The sequence below is a fragment of the Stegostoma tigrinum genome, chromosome 30 (assembly GCF_030684315.1).
Source record: "Stegostoma tigrinum isolate sSteTig4 chromosome 30, sSteTig4.hap1, whole genome shotgun sequence".
NCBI lineage: Eukaryota > Metazoa > Chordata > Chondrichthyes > Orectolobiformes > Stegostomatidae > Stegostoma > Stegostoma tigrinum.
Genome location: NC_081383.1, coordinates 44,804,488 through 44,828,031, shown reverse-complemented (window position 1 = coordinate 44,828,031; position 23,544 = coordinate 44,804,488). Strand labels below are relative to the sequence as shown.

Genomic DNA, 23,544 nt, shown 5'->3' with positions numbered 1-23,544 from the left:
GGAGAACAGTCAGAGTGGTGGGCTTGTGGAATTCATTGCCACAGAGTGCAGTGGAGGCCGGGACGTTGGATGCCTTCAAGGCAGAGATCGATAAATTCTTGATCTCAAAAGGAATCAAGGCCTGCGGGGAGAGTGCAGGGAAGTGGAGTTCAAATGCCCATCAGCCATGATTTAAATGGCAGAGTGGACTTGATGGGCCAAATGGCCTTACTTCCACTTCTATGTCTTATGGTCTTGTGGTCCTTACCAAAAGTGTGGTAAGCCTGTGGAAATCACAGGCATGGTTGAGGCCCAAACATTTTGTGTTCTCATGAAGGAGATAGATATCTATCTTGTGGCTAAAGGGATCAAGGGATATGGTGGTGGTGGGATTACTTAGCTCAATTATCCTATTGAATGGCAGAGCTGGCTTGAGAGGTTGAATGACCTACTCTTGCTCCTATGTTTCTAGGTTTATGAATGACAGATTGGAGAGAACCGGAAGGAAGCTGATTTCAGCATAGATTGATAAGTGCCGCAAGCACAGGATTTAAACAAATCAAAGAAAATATTTGACGTTTAAAACTGAAAGGTGGGAAAAAGTGTTCATTTTGCCCACAAGTAGTAATAAAACTCCATCTTTGTTGCAGGTGATGAACCATCACTACGACTGATGAAAAAGTGGCAAAACCCAATCAGTAGTACGGAGAAACCCTAGTGCAAAAAAACAAATTTAAAAGGCTTGAAAAGCAATGCAATTACTACAGAACATAGTGCATTTCAATCTGAACTTTTATTGAATAATTTTAGTCACATAGCAACAGAATTAAAAAACACTGGCAAATGAAGGGAGAGTTTCAGAGTCTAGCAAGCATGACTGTCAAATGTAAAGCAATAATGGAATGGTACAGATTTAAAAATACCTTTGCAATATTAAGATTCATCAACACATTGAGAAATTAAGACAGACGTAATATCCTTTCAGATTCAAGATCAGAGGAGAACCATACACAACCCAAGGTTAAACATCATGGAGATGACAGTTAAGATACAGTACTTCCTCAAAATAAAACACCAAGACTAGAGGGCATCCATTTAAGCTAAGAAGTTCAAAGGAGATAGAACATAGAACAGACCAGTACAGCACAGGAATAGGCCTTTTGGCCAAAGGTATTTTGCCAAACATGATGCCAAGTTAAACTAATCCCTCCTACCTACCTTTGGTCCATATTCCGCCAATCCTTGCATGTGTTTATCTAAAAGCCCCTTAAATGCCCCATCAAATCTGCCTCCGTCACCACCACCCTAGCAGCATATTACAGACTCCTATCACTCTGTAAACTTGCCCCTCACATCTCCTTTGAACTTTCCCCCTCTCTCCTGAGCAGCTGATCAGCTCACTTATATTGTCCTGTAGTCTAAGCACATCCTCCTCTATTTACCAGCTCACCACTTTTTGTATCGTCTGCAAGCTTACTGATTAACCTTCTTACATTCACGTCTAAATCATTTAGATAAACCACCAAATAGCAAGGGTCCCAACACTGACTCCTGTGGACACAGTTTTTCAGCTGGAAATACACCACACGACCATCATCTTCTGCTTCCTGCTCATCTGTCAACTGTGAATTCAATTTGCTAAATTTCCTTGGATCCCATGGAATCTTAGTTATCGGTCTCCCATGTGGGAGCATGTCAAAAGCCATCCTGAAGGCCAAACTACGTCAAAAACACTGCACTCATGTACACACACCACTTGCAAAAATTCAATCAACTTGGTCAGACATGATTTAGAATTTACTTAAGGGGCAGTCTTGGCTATTGACTTGAACAAACAGGTAAAGCACTTGCTACCTGAGATGATATCTTGGAGGGGGGGATTTAATGAAGCTTTGTGTACACAGATTAGCAATAAAAAGGGCATTAGGTTTTTATGATGACCCTCAGAGTTTGTAGGAAGTTGAGGAACAAATTTGTGCATTATTTGCAGAAGTGTGTAAAAATAATAACAAAAAGGGCAATAACAGCAGGTAACTTCAACTTTCCCAACTTTGTCTATTGCAGTTAGTGTTAGGACTTGGATGGAGTGGATTTCTTGGATCACACAGGGGATAACATTTTAGGCCAATTCATAGAGGGTTCCAAGAAGGGACAAGCTGTTCTGGACTTAACTCTGAGAATGAAGTCAGGCAGTTGAGGTGGTGGGGCAGGGGGAATATTTTAGTGGTAGTGATCATAACATGGTACAATTTAAGCTTGTTATGGGCAAAGAAGTAGACATGTTCCAAACAAAAACAAAAAAAGTTTTGGATTCAGGCAGGACAAATTTTGAAAGGAGGCAGGATATGGTCAAGGTAGAGCAGAAACAGCTGCAAGTGGGGAAAGAGCAATTGGGCAGGGATATCAAAAAAGAAATATGGAGGGTACAAACCCAACAAGTTCCCTCTGTGGAGATAGAGGGAATAATAAGTCCAAAAAACCACAGATAACCAGAAAATATTCCAGATATGATGAGAAGGAAAAAGATGACATGTTTAGCAGGTACAAGGGGAACAAATCAGCACAGGCATTAGTGGAGTGCATAAAGTGCAGGGTGGAATTCAAGAAAGCAATTAAGAATGCAAAACAGGAGATGAGAAAGCCCTGGCTGGTAAAAATAGGAAAAATCCCAACATATTCTATAAATAGTTCAATGGGAAGAAGATAACTAAAGAAAGAGTTGGCCCCATTTAGGGACCAACGGGGCAATCTGTGGACAGAGTCAGAGGACACTGGTAGACCTCCCATCAATCTTCATCCAAGAGAATGAGGACGAAAGTATGGAACCTAGGGGGAAGAGATTGCAAGGTGCTTGAGCAATTTGACATAGGGAAGCACAAGTTATTGGCAGGCTTAAAAGTGGATAAATCTCCAGGTCTAAATGAACAGTGTCCCAACCTGCTGTGGGAGGCAAGAGGGGACATTTTTAACTCCTCTCTGGCTACAGGGGAGGTGCCAAAGGACTGGAGAACAGCTAATGTGGCTGCAATATTTAAGAAAACTCAAGGAGGTAAGCCAGAGAACAAAAGACCTGAGAGTCTCACATCAGTGGTAGGGAAACTATTGGAGAAAATTCTGAAGGACAGCATGTACCTCAGCTTGGAGAGGGAAGGCTTGATCAGGAACAGTTAGCATGACTTCAGAGGGAGGGCAAACTGAAGAAATTTTATTGAATATTTTGAGGAGGTCACCAAGTGTGTTGAGGAGGGCAGTGTACTTCATGTAATTTATATAGGATGCAGGTTGGCAAGTCATGTCATGCAACATTTCGGGTAGGTTAGAGAAATTGGTCCAGCAAGTTGAAGTGCAGTTCAAGCTTTGAAGGGTGCAAGGACCCTGGGAAGATATAATTGGGGTTTGTAAGCTAAGCTTGAGGGAGAGCTGAATTGTTCATCAGGAGTTTGCAAAGTACTTAGTTAGAACTTAGAACAGTATAGCACAGTACAACACAGGCTTTTCAGTCCACAATGTTGTGCCAACCTAAATTTGTGCCAAATTATCCTGCATACCCTTCATTTTACTATCATCCACGTGCCTATCCAAGAGTGGCTTTAGTGCCCCTAATGCATCTGACTCCACTACCACTGCCAGCAGCACATTCTACACACCCACCACTCTGTGTGAAGAGCCTATCCTGACATCTCCCCATACCTTCCTCCAATCACCTTAAAATTGTGCCCCCTTGTAATAGTCATTTCCAACCTGGGAAAAAGTCTCTGGCTATCCACTCTATCTATGCCTCTTGACATCTTGTACACCTCCATCAATTCACCTCATCCTTTTCTCACTCCAATGAAAAAAGCCCTAGCTCCCTCAACCTTTCCTTCTTAGACCTTCCCTCCAGTCCAGGCAGCATCCTGGTAAATCTCCTCTGCACCCTCTATAAAGCTTCCACATTCTCCCTTATAACGGGGGCAACCAGAACGGAACACAATATTCTGAGATAATAAAGTGTGAAGCTGGATGAACACAGCAGGCCCAGCAGCATCTCAGGAGCACAAAAGCTGACGTTTCAGGCTTAGACCCTTCATCAGATAGGGGGATGGGGTGAGGGTGCTGGAATAAATAGGGAGAGAGGGGGAGGCGGACCGAAGATGGAGAGAAAAGAAGAGAGGTGGAGAGGAGAGTATAGGTGGGGAGGTGGGGAGGGGATAGGTCAGTCCAGGGAAGACGGACAGGTCAAGGAGGTGGGATGAGATTAGTAGGTAGGAGATGGAGGTGCGGCTTGGGGTGGGAGGAAGGGATGGGCGAGAGGAAGAACAGATTAGGGAGGCAGAGACAGGTTGGACTGGTTTTGGGATGCAGTGGGGGGGAGGAGAGATTTTGAAGCTGGTGAAGTCCACATTGATACCATTGGGCTGCAGGGTTCCCAAGCGGAATAGGAGTTGCTGTTCCTGCAACCTTCAGGTGGCATCATTGTGGCACTGCAGGAGGCCCATGATGGACATGTCATCGAAAGAACGGGAGGGGGGAGTGGAAATGGTTTGCGACTGGGAGGTGCAGTTGTTTATTGCGAACCGAGCGGAGGTGTTCTGCAAAGCGGTCTCCAAGCCTCCGCTTGGTTTCCCCAATCTAGAGGAAGCCACACCGGGTACAATGGATGCAGTATACCACATTGGCAGATGTGCAGGTGAACCTCTGTCTAATATGGAAAGTTATCTTGGGGCCTGGGATAGGGGTGAGGGAGGTGGTGTGGGGGCAAGTGTAGCATTTCCTGCGGTTGCAGGGAAAGGTGCCGGGTGTGGTGGGGTGGGGTTGGAGGGCAGTGTGGAGCGAACAAGGGAGTCACAGAGAGAGTAGTCTCTCTGGAAAGCAGACAAGGGTGGGGATGGAAAAATGTCTTGAGTGGTGGGGTCAGATTGTAGATGGCAGAAGTGTCGGAGGATGATGCGTTGTATCCGGAGGTTGGTGGGGTGGTGTGTGAGAACGAGGGGGATCCTCTTTTGGCGGTTGTGGCGGGTGCGGGGTATGAGGGATGTGTTGCGGGAAATGCGCTGAGTGTAGTCTAACCACGGTTTTATAGAACTGCAGCGTAGCCTCGTGGCCCCTAAACTCAACTCCCCTGCCAAATGAAAGCTAACACACCATACGCCTTCTTAACAACTCTATCAACTTGGGTAGCAACTTTGAGGGATCTACGGACGTGGACTCTCTTCTTCCACACTGCCAAGAATCCTGCCATTAACCCTGTATTCTGCATTCAAATTCGACCTTCCAAAATGAATCACTTCACACTTTGATTAGAAATTGTAATTTACTTTGATTAGATTCCCTGCAGTGTGGAAACAGGCTATTTGGCCCAAAAAGTCCACACCGCCCTTTGGAGCATCCCACCCAAACCCATAAACCCCTGAACACTACAGGCAATTTAGCATGACCAATCCACCTAGCCTGCACATCTTTAGACTGTGGAAAGAAATCAGAGCACCCGGAGGAAACCCACACAGACACGGGGAGAACATGCAAACTCCACACAGACAGTTGCCCGAGGCTGGAATCGAACCCGGGTCCCCGGTGCTGCAAGGCTGCGGTGCTAACCACTGAGCCACCATGCTGCCCTATCTGGGTTGAATTCCATCTGCCACTTCTTTGCCCAGCTCTGCATCCTGTCAATGTTCTGTTGCCACCTACAACTGCCCACCACACAATCCACAATTCAACCAACCTGTGTGTCATCAGCAAACTTACTAGCCCACCCTTCCACTTCCTCCAAGTCATTTATAAAGATCACAAAGAGCAGAGGTCCCAGAACAGATCCCTGCAGAAGGCTACTGGTCATCAAGCTCCAGGCTGAATACTTCCCATCTACTACCACCCTCTGTCTTCCATTGGGCAGTCATTTTTGTGTCCAGACGCCAGATTTCCCTGTATCCCATGCCTCCTTACTCTCCTAATGAGCCTACCGTGGGGAACCTTATCAAACGCCTTGCTAAAATCCATATACACCACATCCAATGCTCAACTTTCAATGTGTTTTGTCACATCGTCAAAGAATTCAATAAGACTTGTGAGGCATGACCTGTCCCTCACAAAGCCATGCTGGCTATTTCTAATCAAACCATGCTTTTCCAAATACTTTCTCAGAATCCTCTCTATTAATTTGCCCAGAGAAGAAAGACTGACCGGTCTGTAATTCTCAGGATTATCCCTATTCTTTTTCCTGAACAATGGAACGACATTTACCACCCTGCAATTGCCTAACATTTCCTCAATATGTAAATACTTTACATAATTTCATTAGAACCTTCCAATTTAAACGGTGACTTTCAGACAGCTCCAAGTGCAGAAAAACTGCCCAGTGGAAAACTCAATTTCTCAGGAAATTCCTTCAGTGTGTGTTACAATGGAGAGTACACAAAGCATAAGTGTGCAACTTCTACCCACACTGGCATAACTGTATGGACAGTGGAATATCCAGGCCCAATTCTTAATGTTATTCAAACTTCCCCAAATTCATCCACATGTACTTCAAAAGCAAGATCAGAAATTACTCTGTTACAAAATGCAATCAGGCGCTACAACTCCTGCCAACCAGTGATCTGCATGGTGCACCACAGTATTGGGTCATCCTCCTTTTGTACTGTGTTATCAGCAGCAAGTTGTTAATGAAGCAAACACTGAAGTAGTCTGAAGGGTTACTGTAGCAGTAAGACACATTGGTTACTTATCAGCAGAAATGACTCCTTGCTGTCCTGTACAATCCACTCAGCATAGCCCAGAAGAACACCTAATGAAGGCTAGGTTGCTACCTGATTTAAAAAAACCACGATCATTCCCTCAGCGTTAGGTACTTCTGACGTCTAATTCAGGAAAAAAGTTAAAACTTTATATAGAGGTTTTGATGGCAATTTAAACATCACAACCTATGATTGAAATGTTTTGCCAGCCAATTTCCCCATTTCATGTCAGAAAACACCTCTACATCAGACAGGAAAACCACCATGTCCACAGCAATCCAAAGTAGTCATCACTGAACTGTTAAACAGTGGCAGGCCATTTGGCCCATCACGTCTGTGCTGCCTCTCAGAAAAGTTCACCTCATACCAATTCCACACCATTTCCCCAAACAAATTCTCTCTTTTCAGGTAATACAATTTTGTCGAGAATGAAAAAAAGTGGAGAAACTCATGAGAGAAACAAAATTCACATCTGAGTCCAAAGACTTTAGGCCTGAAGGGAGCTGGAAAATGTTGATTTTATGCTTTTGCAAAAGGGGGGAGGAGCAAGTGGGACAGACAGTAATCAAGGCGGAATCGAGAACACGGTCTGAAAGCTGCAAAGACCCCAAATGGAAAATCAGCCGTTGCTTCATCAGAAGTACATCATGCTAGTTTGACAGCAAGATGGTGCATTGAAATGGCAAACAAATGGAGGATTGGTATCATTCTCACAGACAGAGCAGAAATGTAATGCAAAGCAAATTACCCAGTATGTTTGGTCTCAGTAATGTACAGGAGACTGCATTTGTAAGCAAATTTCAAAAGACTAGATTGAAAGTAGTACAAGCAAGCTGCTGCTTTACTTGAAGGTGCGGTGAATATCATCATTGCACTCTAGACAGCACATTCCAGATCATAACCACTTGCTTTTGTTGGTCAATTGTACGTGTTGGTGTACAAGTTAACAGTTTAAGCCACAAAATTTCTCCCAAAAAGTCAATTTATACATTGCATATACAAGTGAACTGCCAGCCTGGGTGTGGGTTATCACCATTTGATAACGTTCTCAGCATCCAACACTAATATCATAAGCTTCTGTGGATCTTCACAACATAACATAGAACAGTACAGCACAGTACAGGCCCTTCGGCCCACGATGTTGTGCCATGGAATAATCCTAATCCAAAAATAAAATAACCCAAGCTACATTCCCATCAATTCACTGCTGTCCATGTGCACGTCCAGCAGTCGCTTAAGTGTCACTAACGACTCTGCTTCCACGACTACCCATAAACTATTCCATGCGGTCAACTCTCTGGGTGAAGAGCCTCCCTCTGGCATCTCCTCTATACCTTCCTCCTAACACCTTAAAACTATGACCCCCCCTGTGGCAGTCAATCCTGCCCTGGAGAAAATGCTTGATTCCTTGTGCTCAGTTAAAAGATAGCATTAAGTAAAATATTGTGGGGTGAAAAATTGAGGCCAAAACATACGACTAGTCCAACGTCTTACTTCACGGCTATAATGGAAAAATGGTTTTTTTTGGGAGCTGAAGAAAATATATCACTATGCGCTTGACTCATGGTATCTTCCAGGGAGAAGAGTTTCTCCCTATTTATTCTGTCTAGACCCATCATGATCTTGAACACCGCTATCAAATCTCCTTCCACTTCTATCCTCCGGTCCCAATTTCTTCAATCTATCAATTCTTGCAATCTGATAGTAATACTAATCTAGTCAGATCTCAGTGAAACCTGATTTGACACAGCATTTTTACAGTATGTTTTACCATACGGTCAGTCGCTGAACATATTCACACAAGGCTGCTAATGAGTTTTTAACAAAAAACCTCAAAGAAAGAAAACAAATCAACATCTAATGACAAATTTGAAGTTTTCCTTAACAGTAAGAAAGAAAAATCCAGAACTTTTCCCCTGCAAAATCTGTTCCTCAAATCCAATGAAGCATCATTTCTCCCTTTGCTTTGAAGTTTCTTACTCACAAGTGATCCCTTGCAACAACCTTCTCCACATTTACAAGATGTGATTTTTACACTCTGCACAAAATACTCAAGGCTCTGGTTAACTTACTGACTGTCTTCCTGAACTCTTTAGCTTAAGACTCCTTTCTAGCTCGAATAGACTGAAGACTTCCAACAAATTAAAAACTGGAATGGATGTTTTCTTCTAAATCTGACTTGTACCCTAGGCAATCCTGCTTCTACACAGTATGAAAGTTCAAATTTGCAAACGATTCAGCAGTTATCTGCCCAGGTAGCTTGCTCATCATTTAGTTTGTCGCATGCTTTCTTAGCAAGTTTATTTTGAACTGTCTTTCCCAAAGAAAGAATTATCTTCATAGAATTAAAATCAAAAAAATTAATTCTATTTCACAACCCAAGTTCCCAAACAAAAATATCATAAACCTTTAACACACTGCATACCTGAATATCCCCATCTGTGCGGTCAGCACTTGAACCTTTCCTGCAGCCTCTCCAATGCCTTCACGTCTTTAGGCTAAAACTAAACCAAATATTCCAGCCAAGGCCAAACCAGAGTGTTGTACAGGTTCAACATAACTTCCTCAATTTAGCACTCTTGATAAAGCCTAGAATACAATGTGCTTTATCAACTGATCCCTCAACTTGTCCTGTCACCTTCAATAACTTAAGCACATGTACAGGCACTGCAACTCTGCTCCTGAAGCTCTTCAGAATTGTATGTTTTATTTTGTTGCCTCGCTACATTCTTCCTAGCAAGTGAATCATTTCATATTTCTCCGTACTCAATTGATTTGTCAGTTGTCCACCCATTCTACCAGTCTATGCCCTTTGGAAGTTCTATACTATCTTCCTCCTCGGTTTACAGGGCTTTAAAGTCGTGTCTGGTTTTCAATTTTGTAATTGCACCTTGTTTTCCAAAATCTAGGTCACTGATTATACATTAGGAAGAACTGGGGTCAGAAAACCAACCTTAAGCCTATTTTCAACCCTCATCCAATCCACAGGAGTGTCAATTAAGCACTACTATTCCTGTCAATGAGTCAATTCCATACCCTTGTTGCTGCTGCCCCATTTTGAATTCCAGCTTGGCTCACAATGATATCTTATTTCTAATTCTATGCACTTTACTGATGCACCTCATTTCAGTTGAGTATTTGACAGCGATGAGCATCATAACTCAAGCAAACTCTGCTCACCAATTTATATTTCTATTTCATATTTATATTTCATTACCATATTAGGTATCACGATCAGGAAGGACTCTGATGACGTGATGTCGTTCTACTCCACTTGGAATTTACACTGTCAGGTCCGTTATGGTGAGTAGGGTCATTTCCGGGTTTGTATATGGGGTCCAATTCCATGTTTGTTGATTGCATTATGGTTTGAGAACCCCATGCCTCCAAGAATTCCCCTGGGCTACTATAGTTACATCGAAGGCCATCAGTTTAACTCAGACAATTCCCAGTTAAATGACCCTACTCACTATAACAGACCCAACAGTGTAAATTCCAAGCGGAATAGAACAACATTGTGTCATCGGAGACTTCATAAGACCATAAGACATAGGAGTGGAAGGCAGGCCATTTAAATCATGGCTGACGGGCATTTCAACACCACTTCCTGCACTCTCCCCATAGCCCTTGATTCCTTTTGAGATCAAGAATTTGTCGAACTCTGCCTTGAAGGCATCCAACGTCCCGACCTCCACTGCACTATAACGCCCGATGTTACCTAGCATGGCAACGAAATGTCTGAATGGAAACAAGCCAGCTCAGCAAGCAAGTCAACAACTTCACCCACAACCCAAGCTCCAAGTCTTTGCTAAAACATTAAACTCAGTCATCTGCCTATGCCTAGTTTTGTTATACCTGACAGGGACCATTTCCTGCTCATTGCATTCTGCCAATTGAGCCTGGGTCTTCCAGATTTGCAATCAGCAGGCAGCACAATTACCCAATTAGAAAAGCAAATGAAGTATGATCTGTCTCCAGTGCATAATCATATCCATGTTATGATTTTACAAAGTAGAGAATTTTGACTTTACGAAGTCCCTTATTGTACAATAAAAAGGTAGTTGCAACAATAAAGTGTCCTTGCCAGTTCCAGCCACAAAAGACTGATTCCAACTCCAATCACTCCTTTGCATTGCAGCTAAATTGCACAGCATAAGTGCAGGCAGGGGCAGGGCAGAAGAGAGAGGAGTGTGCAGCAAAGCTTACTTTGTTGGAAATGGCTGGCAATAAAGAGCATGATAGGAAAAAAAAAAGTGTTAGTGGTGGTCTGGAATGAAGCATGGTTATTGCAACATAGATGACGTAGTGGATGTTTAACATTTTAATCCAGTGGCAGATAATGTATAGCCAAACAGAAAGCACCAGTCTCAAACCTTTTTGAAAAAGCTGGTGCTCATGCACCAAGAGTTAAGGATTTGGAACTGTGGACACCTTCATTTGGCTGAAGAATCCTTATAAATCTTTATCTTAGCAAATATTCTACTGGGGGTTACCTTCACACATCCATCACTGACATGTGTAACAAACAGCATTTAAATCACAGAAAAACACATACAGATGTTCAATTAAACTCAAGCCAAAGTAGTGGCTATGTTTGTGCTGGCTCACATTGTTTGCTAAATCACAGTAGTTGCTATGGGAGACCTAGTCCACTCGTGTTTCTAGGAGCTAGTTGCCAGGCAACTCAATGAATACACTGAAAACCAAACAATGCCATGTCCTAAATCCTGCTTCTACTCTTCATTAACTAAATAGTAATTAATATTTCACTAATCATGCTAAAAATACGCAGATTGCTTCATTTTTTACTTGCTCATTTTAAAGGAATCGAAAATAGCTTCCAATCTATCTACAAAACATCACTCCAGCATTCTTAAAGGATCTCATGTTTATAATTCAGATGTACAAATCTCATATTGCACTCGAGTCGGAAGGAAGCTGGACTCCAAATCAATTAAGCATTTTAATATTTACAGCAGTGAAGGAAAGATACTATATAGAAAACTCGAACAGCAGACAACCCTTCTTAACCTAAAACCCATTTGTCGAAACTTACACGTATTTGTTTAAAAGTGTGCACATATTGTATAACCTAGCAACCAGAGTGTTTCCGTGCTGTGGTGAGGTGGGAGTGGTGGGGGGGTGGGCGGGGGGGTGTGCACAGCCGGAAGGTAAAGTTAATGATTTTTAAATCCACTTTGCAGCAATAATGTTCCAACTGCATTTGATCAACTACCCCCAAATAACTACAAAATACTTAAAACTGACAGAATTTAGTGAAAAGTGTGGCACAAGTGCTCAACACATTAGTGTTCTTTCGAACTTTTAAACAGTGGATTCAGCCTGTAAAATTAAGCACCAACACCTGTTACAGAGAGAATAATAGGAGAGAATAATAGATGGTTTGAGTAAGAAAGATGAAATATACAAGTGTTTGTCCAGTTCTCTGTTAATGTTCTCAATGTTCAGTTTCAGCATTTGAAGAGCAAGGGTTCCAAAAAAATGATGAATTTGAAACAATTGTCAAGTTTTGTAAATCTAACTGATCTTTTGTTAATAAAATTGACCCCCAACTACAGTATGGAGCTAGAGGAACACAGCAGGCCAGGCAGCACCACACTCATCTGACTCCAGCACCTGCAGTTCCTACTATTCCCAACTACAGCATGCTAGACGGACCAGGTGTTTTCCAGTTCCGGTCACTTTTATTCACATCAGCTGAAAGCATTTGTTCCAATGCAAACCTGCTGAAGATGATGGTAATCAGAGTTTTCACAACAGATGCTGTTCTGTTAATCATGTCTGTGCCAGTCAAACATCCATCTATTCTCATCCCATTTTTCCAGCATTTGGCCCATAGGCTTGTATTGTTGTGGTATTTCAACTGTTCATCTAAATACTTAAATATTTTGAGGGTTCTCATCTCTGCCATTCTGTCAGGCAGTGAATTCAAGAGCCCATGTTTCCTTTTTTTAAATTCTTCCCTAAACTGTGCTGCTGATCATTTTACTAAGGGGAAAAAATTTCCCTCAATCTACCTCACCTATGCCTTCAATTACCCCCGAGGCAAAGAACTCCAGTCCTCCCAGTCTCTCTTCATAGCTGAGCCACTCCTGCCCAGAATATATCCTGGTCAATCTCCTTCGTACCTCTAATGCAATTACACCCTTCCTACAATGTAGTGATTAATACTGTTCACTGTACTCCATCTGTAGCCTAACTTACTTTATAAAAAGCTCCAAAGTAACCTCCCAGCTCCATTATTCAGAGACTTGATTAAATGAAGGCAAGAATCCTGTATGCCTTTTATAAACACCTTTTGCCTTCAAGGATCTGTGGACATGCACAACACTCTGATCCCTTGTATTTCCTAGGGTCCTATCATGAAACACGTTAGTTGCATTGTGCCAAGGAGTTAGAACCCCTTGAGCTATACACTTGAAATGCAACTTTAAGTATCAAAGGACTGAAATTACATTGACATCACAATGGAAATATTATATAGAGAAAAATTAAAGTTTAATAGCCTTCTAATACTTCATTTAAAATACTTTGAAATGTACTTCATGAGTACAAATGCAAGCTTCATGAGTAAAATAAATACTATAATTTTTTTAAAAACAAATTTACATCCTTGCACAACAGGCTGGTTGACAGCTTTGTTCAGGGGAAATGGGTGCCACCAGCTATGCCAGCATCCCTAATTGCCCTGGTGATGGTGCTGGGGAGCTGCCTTCTTGAATGACGCAGCTCATGGATTATATAAATAGGAAGTTGGAGCATCAAAGCTGAACAATAATATGTTGAATATTAAATTCAATTATTGGGCCTTTGTGGAAAGAATTGAATTCACTTTATGATAATCCTTGTGATCAGGATGCCAATTTTACAGGTTAATTTCAAACAGTGATTGGGGTTAACATCAGAGGTCAGCATTCCTCTCCAGATTGGCAACAGTCAGAACCAAGACTCTGAAATGCTCTGAACTCGCCCAAAACCAGATTGCAACGTTAAACTGAAGACTTACGTCAAAAAGCAAACAAAGACAATCAATTCAAAAAACAGACACACCACCATAAATGTTTTCCATGCAGATCTTGTGGGAATGCTCTGCCACATTTCCACTAGAAACAACATAAACTAGAAACAATTCAATGTGCAGTTGGTCTGGCTAATTGATAAACCTTACAAGAAGGGCTAAACTTGGTCCATGTTTTAAGTGGAAAAGTCAGGATAGTTTAAATTAAAATTGACTAAATAGGCATATTATAATTCCATTCTGCAGTTTGGATTGCACTGTGTCAATGAAAACCTTCAAGTCAATTGTTCAAAAATGAAAGTGGCTTAATTTCTACATCCGAGTAGATGGCGCGACAGAGAGCACAAATCATCAAATACAAGAATGGGGTGACAAATGGTGTCTAAATGAGTGAATACGTTTTAGAAAATACTATTGTCCTATCAATAACTGCAAGATTAAGTGGTCAACTTGTCCAGCTCACCAAGATTCAATCAGATTAAGAAACCAATAAAAATCTCAGAATTCTGCTAAACTTAGAGGAGTAAAGACAAAATGGTAGTCACCCTATTGTTTCAAAATCTAACACTGAATGGGCGGAATGTTATAGGGCATGTCGTGGGTCCCATGCAAAATTGGGAAGGAGCAGAATCACCTTTGCATGACAAAAAGATAATCGTGTTTGGCTGCCTATCAAATTATTAGAACTGAACTGGGTGGAAACTAACAGAAGCTGCTCAGAAACAAGTCAGAACACATAATGCGTACTCTGTAGTAGAACTATATTTAATGATGCAGCCATTAAATGAAGAGACTACAGAGATGACCACTATGAAAATGTCACATTTATATGTTGACTCTTGCTGCTTAATTGAAAAAGCATTGCTAAGGATTACCACAGTCTATGGTAATCAAATCTTTAGGGGACCAAGATGATATTTCTCAAAGGAGTGATGGCTCTTGTTTTTCTGTTCATTATGTGGAGCAACTAGTGTAAGCAGAGTGATAAAAGCTCGCAACAGGAGATATGTAACAACATTTGATTCCAACATCAGCCACAGCTCAGTTGATTGTGCTCTTGCCTAATTCACAAGGTTCTTCATTCAAATCCTACTAACTGGTTTGAGCATAAAAATTAAGACTTGGCACTTCATTGCTGCACTGAGGGCACACTGTCTTGTCATAAGCACAACCTTTTAAAGTGAGGTATGAAACAAAGATCTCATCTGCTGTCACAAGTGGAAGACCCATGGCACGATTTTGGAGAAGGGAAGCTCAATGTTTATCTCCAATATCACAAAAAAAGTCATGATTAGGTTGTCACTTTGTTTCCTACAGCAAAACATAAAAGAAACTGCATCACTTTAAACTTTTTGTACAATAATCACGAACAGAGGTAAATGAAGTATTTTGAGAGCTTGGATAAGTTTGATTTAAAAAAATACATCATATATATCAGATGTGAAGACGATAGTTGTGTGTATTGTCACTCAGCCAGTAATCCAGAGGCTTCGGCTAATGCTCCGAGAACACTGATGTAAACTGTATCATGGCAAGCTGATAGTTACTAACTAAATTTAGATGCTACGGAAGTGAAAAGCTAATCACAGTGATGGTGACCAATGTTCTCTCAAAGCTGCACAGCCGTTCTGAGGTCCTGTGCACTGATCAGGGTGCCAATGCCATTCACAATATTGAGTTCCGGTCCCAGAAGTCACTGCTGCAAATGGAACTCAAAAATCCACAAAAAAAAATTAGAGAAGCACTAATGGTGGCCACAAAAGCATCAATGATTTGGCAATGTCCTTTACAGAACTGAATCATCCTTACCCAATTTGACTTATATGCAAGTCTAGGCATAAATGCGGTTAACAATTAATTGCCTTCAAAGTTGTCTAGGGAGGCACTAAGTTAAAGGTAAATTAGCAACGGACAATAAATGCGGATCTTGCCAACAACTACATGCTATAAACAATAAAAGGGGAAAAACATACTTTTACGAAGGATCACCACAAAAGAACATGTTGTACATCGTTGGTGACTGGTTGGTACCAGTTCCTTTTACACGAATGGCAATGACCATCGCAGACAAGAGAGAGCTTTGATGGTGCTGCATTTCCAAACTCTTCAACCGCTTATAATCAATGACCAAAAAACTTAGTTGCACCAAACACACTGATGCTATTGGTGACAAGGGTAGGGTTAACACTGGGCATTTTAGTCCTAAACATTTCAAAGCTTCCCTCTATCATGAACATGATTCAAATTAATTTCCTGTACAATCTTATTCCTTAATCCACCCAACAGCTACCCACATTGATACAACTGGTCAAAGCAAATAGTTCTTCATTTCCCCAAGAGACTTCAGCAACCCAATTTCACATTACTAAGCAAACTCTGTTCTATTTCTCAGTAGTGACTTTCAGATCACGTGGTGAAATTGAGAGGCCACCTACAGGATTTAGCGCATTCCTCAAAAGACAGTATAGATGAGATTGTTGGTAATGTCTTGACTTCAAGACTCAAATACTCCAAAATTTATAAAGAGGTCAAAGATTACAGCACAGGAGTCCATTTAACCCATCAGACTGGTTCAATATTGGAGCTATCCAATTGGTCCCACTACTCTTTTCGTTTCTATTGTGCCCTGCAAATTCTTTTCATGTATGCATTATATGCTTTACAAAATCATTACTGAATCTACTTCCACATATTTAGATTAGATTCATTACAATTTAGGAAGTAAAATCCAGATGACATCTACTCAAAAACGTTTCTCATGTCACCTCTGGTCCTTTAAATGTCAGCTTCAGTTTCTTAATTTTCTGCCACTCTAAACAGTTCCTCCTTATTTCGTCACTTCCAACACTTCTATCATATCTTTCCTTTACATGAGATAGAGAAAGATGCCTTACTAAAGCCACTGTGACAAATCTTTTCTGCACTGTCTTCAAGTTCTCAACACCATGCCTAAAAAAAAATGAGGTGCCCAGAATAAAATTTGAGCTAGCCTTGAAACACTCATGTAAAAGGTCTCTGCTTTCATAGGTAAGGAATGATGTTAAAGTAGCAGTAAAACATATTCAGTTTTCCAGGTTAGTCAGACTGATTGGAGTTTCCAAAGCATTATGACAAGGATTACATCTACAGGTTGTTAGACATCGAATGGAACAGGATCTGGAAACATTTTCTTCAAGATGTGACTGAACATACAGAAAAGGCTTGGAATAAACATCAAATCGCAAGCTCCATAAACTCAACAACACTGGAATGTGGTTTTATTTGTTTGTATCATGGATGGTCTGAAAATGATTTACACTCTGACGAAGTCATTTGGTTTTAGTGAAAAAGTAGCTATGGTTTTGCATGGTTTAAGTGTTAACAAGGGTGAATGTGGCTATGTAATGAAATAGCACCACCTACCCATCCCAAACAAAAACAAAACTTGGCTTTTGCTATACAATCTGTCGAACTTTAAAAATAAAAGTTTGTCAAATGCCAAACTATCTATCAGTACTAGTGTCTCCAAATTGCTTGTAAGACCAAATGTTCTTCTACAAGAGACGATCACTTGCATTGACAGCCTAAGCAGACATATCAGCATTAGGAGGTACTGAGAGCATCTTCCATGCTCAATACTGGACCCTAGTTTGTCTTGTTATGCAAATCAGCTAAATGGATGGATTAAACAGGTTGTGGAATTAGCTCAAGCTTGTACGTTTAGATCTAATAAAGACTTAAGGTTAGCTTCAGATAATGCCACGATTTTCACAAGTGCACAAAGATTAATTTCACTGTTCATGTGTCCAAAATGCCAGCCAGTTGGCAGTACAGCATGCAGGTTCCTGTCTGCAGCTCATCTGCTCCTTCTGCTTTTACTTATTTTGGGAGCTTTTTTCCTTCCTTCACAGCACAACCCCTCCAGCAGTTTGGTCCATTGGAGTGTTTGCTGGGCTATTTCAGAGTGGAATTGGAAGCTCTCACACGCCAGATCAAATAAGGACTGCACGTATAATTCGAAAGGAGCAGGGATTGTGACGGTACTATCCCTTTGAGAGACGTGTTGTGTATTGTTTCTCTTGTAGGGAGCTGTTGAAGAGTGGTACCAGAATGTCTGTTTCAGAAGCAATGGGTAAACAGCTTTGAGTTCCCCAAGCTTTTGTTTTTAAAAATACGTACCGGACAAAAGAAGCTGAGTGGGTGAAGTCAGGCTTACAAAGACTCAGGGTTGAGTTTTGCTTTCAGTTGGAGTTTGGAACTGGCTTTTGAAGCCAAATGATTCAGCTCTCTCTGCTGCAGCAAGGAGCTTGAGCGCTCTCTCTGCCGATAGATTGTTTCTGTCAGTATTCCTTCTTCCTGTTCTGGTAGAGAGATAGCTTTTGCTGAATTTGTCTTTGACAAGGGTGTGTTTATGGAACGTGGCTACATTGGAACTGTTAACAATTAGTTGTGAAATAATATTATTTTATGAAGTATTTCAACAGAGTCAAAGTTGTGCCAAAGAACCTTGGGGAGGCAATGGCCTGGTGATATTATCACTGGAGTGTGAATCCAGAGACCCAGGCACGTTCTGGGGACCTGGGTTGAATCCTGCCATAGCAGATGGTGGAATTTGAATTCAATAAAACAAAAAAATCTGGAATTAAGAATCTAATGGTGATCACGAACCCATTTGTTGATTGTCGGAAAAACTCATCTGGTTTTTGTGTGATCCCAGACCCACAGCAATGTGGTTGGCTGCATTGTCCTCTGGGCAATAAATGCTACCTAGCCAGCGACACCATCAACCCCTTAATGAATAAAGAAAAAAAATTATTTTCTTGTTTGCTTTTTAATGGTGTTATAAAAATAAAGTGTGTTTTGCTTTAAGCCCAGTAGTGGATCAATCAAATCACATCTGGAGCACAGTACCTTACACTTGCCTTTAAATAAAATGTTAGGGTCTAGGCCATCTCCTTGATATTTTGAGAATGTCTTGTCTGGTCCATAATGCTGACTGTTTTTGATACTAGATTTATCAACTAATTCAAATATAAGTTCCTCAATCGCCTTGGTGGGATTTGAAGGAAAATTAAAAACAAGCTTTCTTGGTGTTCTTGGAAGCAGCTAATTAGGTAAACTGGTTAAATCTGGTTTTTGTAGCAGCACAGGCTATTTAGTATAAAATCATGAAAAGGCATACATAAGGTGAATAGCCAAAATCTTTTCCCAGGGTAAGGGGGTCCAAAACTAGAGGGCATAGGTTTAAGGTGAGAGGGGAAAGGTTTAAAAGGGAACCCGAGGGGCAGCTTTTTCACCCAGAAGATGAGTATATGGAACAAACTGCCAGAGAAAGTGGTAAAATTACACCATTTAAAGACATTTGGACAGGTACATGAATAGGAAAGGTTTAGAGGGATACAGGCCAAACTCAGGCAGATTGGACTAGTTCAGTTTAGGAAGCCAAGTCAACATGGGTGAGTTGGACCGAAATGACTACTTCTGTGCTGCATGACCATGACTATGACATTAAATTAATACTTTTCAATAACACGATAATGTGTACTGTATCCATTATCAAGACAGAAAATAGATCACAGCAGTCCATGTAGCATACAGTATGACTGAACACAGAAAGATTCAACAAAGTCATACTATACTGATTTCATGCAAGACCTGTTCAACCAGGAATGGGAAGAAACACTCATCTGTCTAGGCGGAATTTAAATTATGTCAGCAGGCTGAGGACCATATATTTTCCACTGCTTATTGTTAATCACCACTGGGGTTCCATGAATGGAAATAAATTATTTACTGCTGCACTCAGTAGTCTGCAGATCCCTTCTTACGCTCCAGCCTGCAAATACCAGGCCTGCAGTGCACCAGCTGGAAATGGGTCAATAGGTATGAGGATCTGGCCATATAACAACTTGGGTCAGCTCTGTGCTTACACTTTTCCAAGATAACTGGGTAAGTTCAGCTAAAAGAGATAAGATTGGAGTAATCAAGGGAAAATGTACTCATTTCAAAAATATCAAAGTGAGCAAACAACTAATTTAGAAAAACCACTCATTTTCACTGTTTCAAAATTTACAATAATGTAAAACAGGACAAGATCAAAATAGATCTCAACTGTTGCTCCCAGCAATCAAACCTCATGGTCCCAGGCTGCCTCAAGAGCAAAGTTGGTACACAGCAATCCAATCTCAGATTTGAATTGTACATACAAAAACCTGGCTGGAGTTTCAAATTGTTGCATATTTTGAGCACTGGAAGTTTAGATTACAAAGATATCTGCCATTAATAACACATCCTGGGGGGTAATTAGAAACGTCTTTCTAGACTGGGAGTCAACAACTAAGGTATATTAATGGAAAACGAATGCATGCTTGAGATGCATATGAATAGTTTCAGCTTGAAATGATTTAATCAAAAAAGGTTCTAAAAAACTGCCTGCTCACATGTGCCAAGACTCTGTGAGAACTAGTCATCATCATTCAACAGATGATTATATTCAGACCCCAGGAGACGAGAATGTGATTGGTTGCCCAATGCACCAGCATGTTTCCACAGTACAAGGGCTTATACGCGTGAAACTGCCATCAATACAAATCCTAGCTGTTCAGCAACAGGCACACAACTCAACATTCAGAAAGCATTTCTTGCCATTTGAAAAGATCTACTATACATTTTCAGTCACATTTAGGCACCACAACTTAGACACCAATACACAAAATAGACAAGATACGTAATTTGTAAATTCAAATATTGGAATTAATACAGTTGCACACTTGAGCAAGTGATTGTACGCTGTTCCCATAATTGCAATTCTCATGTTAGGTGTCATGAGACATTCACTGTCAGCAGCATGTTAGGGGATTCAAAGAAATATTTGTTCTCATGAAATATCCAAACTGCTCCAGCTAATAGAACACAATGAATATTTATATAAAACTAACTTAGTCATAGAATCCCTGAAAAAAAATCTCAAGTACAAAATTGGTACTTAGGAATCAAAGGGTCAACATAACTAGAAAACAACTGATTTAGGTACGCGTGGTAAAGCACAAGTATGTTTATGATATTTGGCACAAAAAAACTTATTAATTTTGTAAATTTTTCTCTGTTTTGACATTTGTGCAAGACAATATCTTATTTTATGTCATAAAAACTCCTGATCCCCAAAGAAATTTCAGAACCTGAGATCATAACTTTTTCAAACAGGGCAACCGTTTTGAAACTGACAAATAGTATTGAGACCTCAATCTCAGAACAAGAGCACAAAATCAGTTGGCTTCCTCTCAACTAATACATCCAAGAATTCCAACAATTTTTACCCTGGACTTCACAATCCTTTAGCCTATCCCTTCCTGAGCAGAATCTAGCTACTACATTTCATAGCATATCTAAGAAGCAAACAATTGTATAGATTTTTTTTTAAACAAAAAAGCCTGTTTGGGCATATTGTGGGACCTGTACCTGGCCTTCAAGTGACCTTGCAAACAATTCTAGCTACTTTCTAATCAACCTAAGAAGCAATCACATTACAGGCCTCGAGAGCAAATGGGTCTTAAACCCAAGCCTCCTGATCTAGAAGTAGGGAAGCAAGCAATTCTATTCAACCATTAAATAACAGAGCCACCCGACCCTTACCAACTTCACGACATGCATCACAAAATCCTTTACATTAAAACTCTCAAAGTTAATTACCCTCACCAAACCCCACACACCGCACCCCCCCCCCACCATTCTCCCTTTTCCAAACACTGTCAAGCTGAAATACACAAAAACCCTGATATTCTACATTGCTAAAGACCAGAATTAAGTCACCGTACAGACAAAATATTTAGCAACGGCCAAATAGATTTCTCCTCAAAATTATTAAAACTGCAGTATAGATCGTTCAAATAGTTCGATCAGTACTGTATTTCCAAATCTAACATTTGGCATCACAGCACCTAAAGATCAATACATCTAATTCAGAAGAAAGGCTAAACAAATTCAACCTTTTTGAAAAAAAAAATGAACAAAATTCTTTCACATAAGCATCATTAGCAGAGCCAGTGTTTATTGCCCATCTCTTCATGTTGCTAATTTGCTTAGTAAGCATGAAATGTCAACTGTAGCATCTTTAGTTAGACAATTTCTGGAAAATTATTTTAAATGTTGTATTTTTCTCAAAATCTTGACAGTCCTACAGCTTGATTTTCTACAATCACATAGGAATAATATTCATCCAGTCATAGTACAAATGCACTGAGAACGGTTCTTTAGGGCACTGATTGCACTCCTACCCCTGGGCCAGGAGGCCCAGGTTTAAGCCCCACTAGAAGTGTGTAATAACATTTCTGATAAGGTTAATTAGAAAAATATGTTAAATAAAATAAACTTTACAGGGGCCCCAAGGAGGAATCTTGTAATGCAGTGATTGTGTTTCTAACTCTGTGCCAGGTGGCCTGGGTCAAGTCCCACCGTTTCACAGATGCACAAGTTCATCCCTGAACAGCTTGATTAAAAATATCTGCAAGTGCCCTAAGTTGATGTGAGAATCTCGACAGATTCACTCACTTTAGTTAAAAATAAACTTCACAGAACTTTGTAAAAAAAATCACATTTAAAATACAACGATGGAATTTTTTAAAACAATGCAGTGAGGAACACATTGGTGTGGGAAGTAAATGAAAGCCAAACAGATATTAGAAAACTCTCATAACGAGTACAGGGCTGATTTAAACAACTTCCAAGTGTTAAATTGAAGAAGCAGCTCTCTACGAATCACACAGACAGATCAAAGGACTGATTCTGTGCAGCTTAATTATTCAGTCTGGACAAGAGCTCCAAAAGTCACTCCATCACTCCCACAGGTACCTTGGAAAAACCAAGGCCCCTTCAGAGTGACTTACAGCTGGCAGCTGGTGTTCTCTGCTTAACCCTGAAGACATCATTGCTGTGCGGCAAGTAGAAAGTATGGGGCCCCAGCCACACAAGACGAACAACGCCACCTCCCCTCAACTCCTAACGGACTAACACTGGAGCCAGGCTCCGGCCGCACTATCTAGAAGCGCAGGTCACTCATTGGCGGGGGTGAGACCGCCTCGCATCATCTCGGTCGCGGAGCTGTCCCACATTAGACCAGTGGTCTCTAACTGCGGGTGTCGGCGTAGGGACAGTGGGGTCAGTAGGGAAGCTAGTGCGTTCCCTTCAATCATCCCCATTCTGCGGCCCCCTACTTCCTCCCATAAAACCCACACCCCATCCCGGGGTCCACCTTCTCCCCAGGAGCGGTGCACCTGATGAACCCTTACAGCCACAACCCGCCATTTTGTTGCGGACGCGGTAAACAGAGCGCGAGGCCCCACATGGTTCCCCGGGAACACCGAGCAGCCCACTTCCCTGCTCCACCACATCCTTCATCCTTCCCAGCTGCGCGGAACCCGGGCCCAGAAGGCGGCCCAGGCCTCACTCGTACTGGGAAGCGATGCTCACCTTGCTGCGGGCCCGAGCTGTTGGTGGGTAACAGTCTCCACGGCTACCGTGACTATGGCGTTTATTCTCAAGGCAACAGTTGCTACCGATCCCCACCCGCGTCATCGACCTCCCCATCGCCCCGCCCCTGCACGCCAACGCTTCACCCCGTTGGCTGAATGTCTCGCACTGCCCCGGTAGCTGTGTTTTTGTTTGGCGGAGGGAACTATCAATCACAAAACGTCGGCAAGCTTCCGTGAACTGGCGTCCCGGGGCCTAGAATCTAATTGGTTTTCCAATGAACGTCACTGTCATAGCAACGCATTTCTATTGGGCATTATACCTGTCACGCAGATATATATTTGCCTATATTAAGGAGGCCGGTGG

The 23,544-nt window shown here is 41.4% G+C and overlaps 1 protein-coding gene across 2 annotated transcripts in view; it reads right to left on the bottom strand.

Moving 5' to 3' along the window:
* Nucleotides 1-23,271, bottom strand: part of rfx2 (regulatory factor X, 2 (influences HLA class II expression)) — a 121,223-nt gene extending 97,952 nt beyond the window's left edge. For both annotated transcript variants that reach the window (XM_048559915.2, XM_048559916.2), the window contains exon 1: nt 23,179-23,271. The gene's annotated coding sequence lies outside the window, so the exon portion shown is untranslated. The remainder of the gene's footprint in view (nt 1-23,178) is intronic.
* Nucleotides 23,272-23,544: the final 273 nt, after the last annotated feature.